This window comes from Pinus tabuliformis, chromosome 4_1, assembly GCF_031772625.1.
Source record: "Pinus tabuliformis cultivar Carrire ecotype Pingquan chromosome 4_1, CPIR1, whole genome shotgun sequence".
NCBI lineage: Eukaryota > Viridiplantae > Streptophyta > Pinopsida > Pinales > Pinaceae > Pinus > Pinus tabuliformis.
The window spans coordinates 550,972,922-550,980,073 of NC_142303.1; the positions used below are offsets into that span (position 1 = coordinate 550,972,922).

General features: G+C 39.7%; 1 pseudogene across 1 annotated transcript; it reads left to right on the plus strand.

Annotated features, from left to right (window-relative positions):
- The first annotated feature begins 1,005 nt into the window (after positions 1 to 1,005).
- LOC149177022 (proline dehydrogenase 2, mitochondrial pseudogene) lies at positions 1,006 to 2,543 on the plus strand (annotated as a pseudogene). Its single transcript, XR_016258369.1, has 3 exons — positions 1,006 to 1,443; positions 1,533 to 2,178; positions 2,276 to 2,543. The product of XR_016258369.1 is annotated as a proline dehydrogenase 2, mitochondrial pseudogene (transcript).
- The last annotated feature ends 4,609 nt before the right edge of the window (positions 2,544 to 7,152 follow it).

Here is a 7,152-nt window from a genome sequence, read left to right on the forward strand (position 1 = left end):
TGCATCAAACTCCCTTGGAACAAATGGTTTCATGGACTCTTATCTGTGAGGTTTGCAAGAGTGTTTCTGTGTTTTAGGATCTCTCCCTCACTCATCCAAATCACTTCTTCAGCTGGAAGATCCTTCCATTTGACCAAATACTTGTAATAATTTTTGTTCCTAGTCTTTTTTATGAGATTTTCGTAAAAAATCATCCCCATCTACAACTTCTGATTTGTAGGTAGTTAAGCTTCCCACTTAACCTTCTCTTGTTCATATTGTTTCTCTTTTCCAGGCTCCTGATAAGGATACAAGCTGCGAACTTCCACAAGTTTTTGTGGGGACCAATCTTCTATCATTTTAGTTTATTAGGCCAATAGGCCTTCCTATGCATCAACTTCTTCGTCAACACTTTTACCCTGCTCCGTTCGATCAGGTGAGACACTTTCAACCGTTGATCTGAACCAGAAAACAAAACAACGGAAAATCAAAAAAGCACGGAAAGTCAAGAAAGCACAAAAGAATGTCGATCGGAAAACCAAGAAAGCACAAAAAGCTGGGGTGCTCGTTTTGGCAAAACGCAAGATTTTCTGGACGCCATGCACCCGTCAGAGTATGCATCAGCCTTGTTGTTTCTATTATAAAGCACTGGTCAAGGAGCTTTCCTCCCTTTGCCTCTTCAATGCAATTGCCATGCGTTTCATTCATCGCATAGCCGAAAAAGAGGAAAATAGGTAGCTGGAACTGCGCCTGGGCAGAGAATCTCTTGTCCCAGACGAGCAACCAATAAAGCAATTGTTTTGCCTGTGCTTGAATCAGTTCGGCCTTTCGAGGTATTTATTAGGCAATCTTGATCTGGAATTCAAGATTTGCAGGTGTTTTATGGCATCCAGGGTGCTTCCATTCGTGAGCCGAAGAACCTGTAGAGTTTGGTCCTCAGCAAGGTCTCATGAATTCCATTACACCAGTTCCCATAACGTGAATTCCTCTTCGAAAACCCTGCAATATTCTTCGGTGGCTGCAACCATGACTCCTCAAGTTCGTGCAGATTCCGTCAATGGAGCCATTAATGCTCCTGCTACCGTTCACGACTTCGAAGATGCAGAGGGATTGTTCTTGGGCTTAACGACGAGGGAGCTTATTACTTCGCTTTTCAATCTCCTTCTTGTTTCCTGCAAGCCTGTCACGGATCTGGGCATGAAAGCGCTGAAATCACCTCTGATGGATTACGCGCCTTACAGAGTACCGCTTCTCAAAGCCGTGAAGCGGACTGCGTTTTCTCATTTCTGCGCTGGTGAGAGCGTCGCAGAGGCCTCAGATACTTTGAATAGAATGTGGGCGTTGGGTTTGAAGGGAATTCTTGATTACAGCTTAGAAGATGCTGTGGATAACGCTGCCTGTGATGCCAATCTCCGCCAGTTTCTCACCACCGTCCAGTCGACGCCTCTGCTTCCACCTGGATCGGCAAGTAACTCATCTTTGCCTCCTTTCAATCCTCTGTAAAGTTATTTGTCCTAAATTGTCTGCTAACTTCGACGGATTTGGTGTTACAGGTAAGTTTTGCCTGTGTGAAAATCACGGCCATCTGTCCTCTTGCTCTTTTGGAAAGAATCAACCACTTGCTAAGATGGCAGCACCGCCATCCAACCTTCAGCCTGCCCTGGAAGGCAGAGGCTTTGCCTGTTCTTGCTCCGTCAAGCCCTACTTACCACACATGCTCTGCGCCTGAGCCATTGAGCCCCACCGAGGAAAACGATCTAATTTCAGCGGAGCAAAGGCTGTTTCAGCTCTGCCGAGCCTGCGAGGCCATTTCGCTTCCTTTGCTGGTAGATGCAGAATACACAACTGTTCAGCCTGCCATTGATTACTTTATTTATAGAGAATTTTCTGAATACAACAAAGGCCTCGAGCCTCTGGTGTATGGGACTATACAAGCTTACTTGAAAGATGCTTTGCCTCGTCTAATTGAGGCATCCGAAGCAGCTAAAAAGCAGGGCATTTCAATGGCTCTGAAACTTGTGCGAGGTGCCTACATCACAAGAGAAAGTGTCGAGGCAAAATCATTTGGCACCCCTTCCCTTGTAGATTCTCTGATTATGGACACACATAGCTGTTACAACGCCTGCACTTCATTGATGCTAGAGAAGGTTTCTAAGGGTGAAGTATCACTGCTACTAGCTACACACAATTTTGAGTCTGGTAAGCTTAATTTCAGAATTTCATTATTATTGTGTTGATATTAGAATGTTCAATTATGGGATTTGATTCATTATTTGTAATGGTAACGATTTATTAGCAAAATTGGCCGTTGGTAAGGCTGAAGAATTGGGAATTATGAAAAAAGGGTAAAGTGGGTTACAGTTTGCTCAATTGAAGGGCATGTCGGACAGTCTATCTCTAGGTTTGGGGGATTCGAGGTGAGAAAATATCTTCCGTTTGGACCAGTGGAGAGTGTGATGCCTTCTCTCATTAAGAGAGCCAAAGAAAACCACGGGATGCTTGTTGCAACCTTTCTGGATATTGAGCATCTTCGGCAAGTTATCTATGCTATTCATATTAATTAATTAATTTATTGTTTTTATGATAGTTAGGGACGGAATTTAGCACTCAAGGTTGCTATTCCAGGCAAGTTAAAGCAATCAACTCAGCACTTGGGATCAAATCCCACAATCAAGATTTTGAAAGTAAAACCAATGAATTATCAATATAATTTTACAATAATAAAAAACAATTAGAAGGCCTTTAGCCAGCTCAAATTGCTCATCCGTTAGGCCTAAACCAACATCTCTTCTAGAGAAATTCAACAATTCTAATTTAATAATCCTATCAACCTCTCTTTGTACCTTTTGGGACAATTGTTATTTATAATCATGTTTTGGGAGCCTTTCCTTCCTCAAAAGGGATAAAACCTGTTGGAAATATATTCACTACTGAGAGGGGGGTGGTGAATCAGTAGTGATGGCCTTTGTATCAATTTCACTAATTATAAACCTTTTTCCCAAACTCAATTATCCATGCACATGCACAACATTAGATCATTAAAACATGTAAGGAACAATAAATTGGAACCACAATAACCATGTGAAATAAAAACACAAGCATGCACACATAAGGACACCAAAATTTCTGGTGGAAACCCTTTCAGGAGAAAACCACCCTTCTGTTGATGCTTTGTTCAAATATTCTATTGATATGCTAAGAAAATTGACATGGATTAGCTTACAACCATAAGTCGGGAGACTTGGATTTCTTTACAATATGTTGGCATCTATCATTTTGGAATTATGTTTCTCTTGTGGATTTATGGAATACCATCCGTTGGAAGCTCCCACGACCAACGATCCTCACCCAACCACCATTGGACTTTCCAACTCCTATTGGATGGAGAAAACTCTTCCTACTACTGAATTCACCAAATCACTGTCTATATTGAAGCCTCCACGCCTTCACTTCCTCCATGCGAACCATGTTTCATATATTTTTAGATTGGGTTCTCAATTCACTCAACATGAGAAACCTAATAGCTCTAGCATTCTTCTTATCAATTCTGAATCAAAAACTTTCCATGGTGAAGGAATTTTCTTCTCTACTAGTCACCACAATCTCAACACATTATTCTCAATTCTCCTCCATTATGAAACCCACTTCACCTCTAAATTTTGCATACACACCTATAAAAATATCTCTGCAACACAATGTGAGTAGTTGCATCAATCTATACTCACTCACAAAGTCTCCACAATGGCATACTCTCACACTTTCACAACAACCAACTAAATAGAATCAAAGCCTTCTTCTATTTTTCATTTTTTTTGAGATGATTAACTCAATAAATACAACAGGTTATGGAAGACTCAACAAATCCATTCACACATTTGAATTCACTTGGATCTAGCCCCTTAACTTGATCAAGCAACTATCTCCACTAACCTTTTGATATTTCCAACTTTAATCACATTCTAGATGCTCAATTACGTTTCCTGACCAAGTAATGAGAATTGCTGATCAAGAGCTTCTCTAAAAAATCAAAATTAGTTAAGCAACACAAGGAATTTGAAGAAATTCTCGTCAAATACCTTTGTCTCTCCCTTAGTATTTTAATCCATGCAACTCAAGCAATAACCGCTCCCTTAAGCTTGTCTTGCTAGCGACTGGAGCCTAAAACTGCTCCCTTGAACCATCATGCATACGACTATGGAAGAGGAGACTCAAAAACATGTTGCCTAAGCTCAAAACCTACCCAAAATTCTTCTAGAGCTTGACCAGGCTCTGTAGGACCTCTGGAAGTCTCTGGCATCTCTACAACACTCCTACAAAACATTGTAACATTACCAACATCACCAACATCGTCACAGGTCAATCTAGGTTGACTAGGATGCTAATGAACAACCATACTAAGCATCTAAGCCATCAAACTTCTCCAAGATATCTCTACCAATAGTATTCATTTCCCGAACATGTCAGACATCCTCCAACAACTATACAACCATCTCAAGCATCTATTGTCACATGTAGATCCTCTCCAAGCCAATGCAACATGCCATCATATCATCATCATCATGAGAGGTCCTCCAAACCAGTGCAACATATCAACATACCATCATCCAAATCAACAACAATAATCACTTCTCCATCCTCAAGCACCATGCTAGTAGACATGCCAAAGACCATCTCCAAGGTAGTATACAGGCCAAGGGCCATCTCCAAGCTAGTCCAAGCTGGTAGACTTGCCAAGGACCATCTACACATCATCCATATACAAGCCACCTGCAATCTGTCATACATATGCATAGCCAACACACTTGCAACCCAAGTAACTAGGTTGACATCAATGACAATCAACCACACATCTGCAACATTGCAATACACATCAATGCCAACAATATCTCCCTTTGGCATTGATGTCAACTCCCTAGCTGAAACAATCATTCGATCAACATCCTCACGTTCTCCCCCTTTTATATTAATGGAAAATGGCTAAACATGTCAAGGACAAATGCTATATACTCCTCCACATGCAATGGGCTCCATAAAAAAAAAACATAAACTCCACTAAAAAAACATATGCAAGTGATGAACAATGGATTGTAGGATTGAAAAACAAAAAACAGTCCCCTTGGAAAATATGTGCACTAAACTCCCCCTAGACATAGGATATGTCCAATCATCAACACATAAGAGTAGCAAAATACATATCCTATTAGTAGCAACAATAAACTCTCACTCAACAGCAGCAAACACTGAAACACTTGATCTCTCTCTTGAAGCAACAACAACATAATCCATGTCATAGTGACAAAAACAAATCATATCACCAACACATAACAGTGCAACATAATGTGATCTACTAGCAGCAACAACATTGATCAACTCCATAGCAACAACAACAGCAAATAATCATCTCCACAATGTACTTTCCAGCAACAGAAAACACATATGTCAGCAGCAACAACAATTGTCTAGAAGTAGCATATCTTTGAAGTGGACATGGTAGCAACAAATCCATGGTGACAGGTCACAACACTGTGACCAACCATACTCCACTGAATGCAAACATCTCCATGGCTGAATGTAAACTGATATATATCATTATCAATGCCTCCTTTCCACATGCAAGAGGTTATTCCACATGGACCAAAGACTATGACCAAAAAATATGCAACAAAGTACATGGCCTCATAAGCTTATTACATGGCTACAAAGTTGATAATGCATGGTTGTACAATGGCATCAATAAGCCCATATATGGTTGAACCATCACTCACATGACTCACTATGCTCATCACTCACTATGCAACATATCTCAATCATGGATCAAGACTCTATGACTCATATCAAATGATTTTACAATAGGAATCTATGAACTCATGAGCATAATACGGGGCTTCTCAATGAGGTATACAACTAAATAAAATGACATTAAAGGATAAAGCATTAGAATGCATGGCTGGCATATAATCCTCTTATCAATGAAAATACATATATCATATGATCCATAACATTTCCTCTACATAGTAGTAGGATCATTTCAATATAAATCACATAAGAGACATGTGTTATCCTCCTCAAATCATCAACCATAAATCAAGATCTCAACAGTAGTAACTAGCAGCACATGATAATACACAATGGTCCCATAATAGCATATATCAACATCATCATAAACTAGCAACATATGGCACACCAATCAACCCAATATATCATCTCTCTATAGATATACATAGCAACAACAATAACCATCACATGGAATAGGAACCTCTACAAGTTAAGCAATAACTAGTAGCAGCAAATAAACAAATGATGTAATGACATCAACAACCATAAATATCATCCACCATCATACTACTCCATGACACCATCACATGCATAAAATCATCAACCCAAGATGCATGATACAAGCCAACTGCATGTGTAGTATGTTATCTATGCATAGATATAGTAATGAGCATAATAGCCATCTCCTCAAAGGAACTATGGATCCATCGAAATATTGGAAGAACATAAAGTGCCTCCCCTAAACATGTTCCATGTCTCATCATGATCACACCTCAACAAAAACATCATCAGTAGAAAAAACCCATCATCAAGAAACATAATCAAAGAGATAAGTATCAATACAAACTACTGCAAGAAAAAACAAAATATGCCATATACTCCCCCTGAGCCTATGAAGGCTTCACATCCATCTTGCAGTCTAAGAGGTCTATCATGTAAGAGCAGACTGCAATAACCGTTTGATCTCTTCTACTGTGAATCTGATGAAGAAGAGTAATCTCTTGGTCTCTTCTTACTTTTCACTCTACCCTTCAACACATACATAGTGTCTGGGGTCTTAGCTCCTCTTGCAATTACCCTCTTTGATCCTTCTTTCCTAATGAAGCAACCTTTGGAGTTGAAGACCACTCCCTTGCCTCCATCAACCATTGGTCTCACACTTAGAATATTGTGCTTTAATCCCTCAATAAGCCATACATCTTCAACATTGATCCTCTTTTCACCAAGGTTGCCACTTCCCAAAAATCTTGTTGGTTCACTTCCTTCAAAACAACATGAGCACTTTAACTTTCTTCGGGAAGAGAAATTTTCTCACTTGTTGACAACACACTTCCATAACTTTTCTTCTCACTTGTGTCTTGTAACTTATTCCCCAATAAATTGATATTAAATATAAGA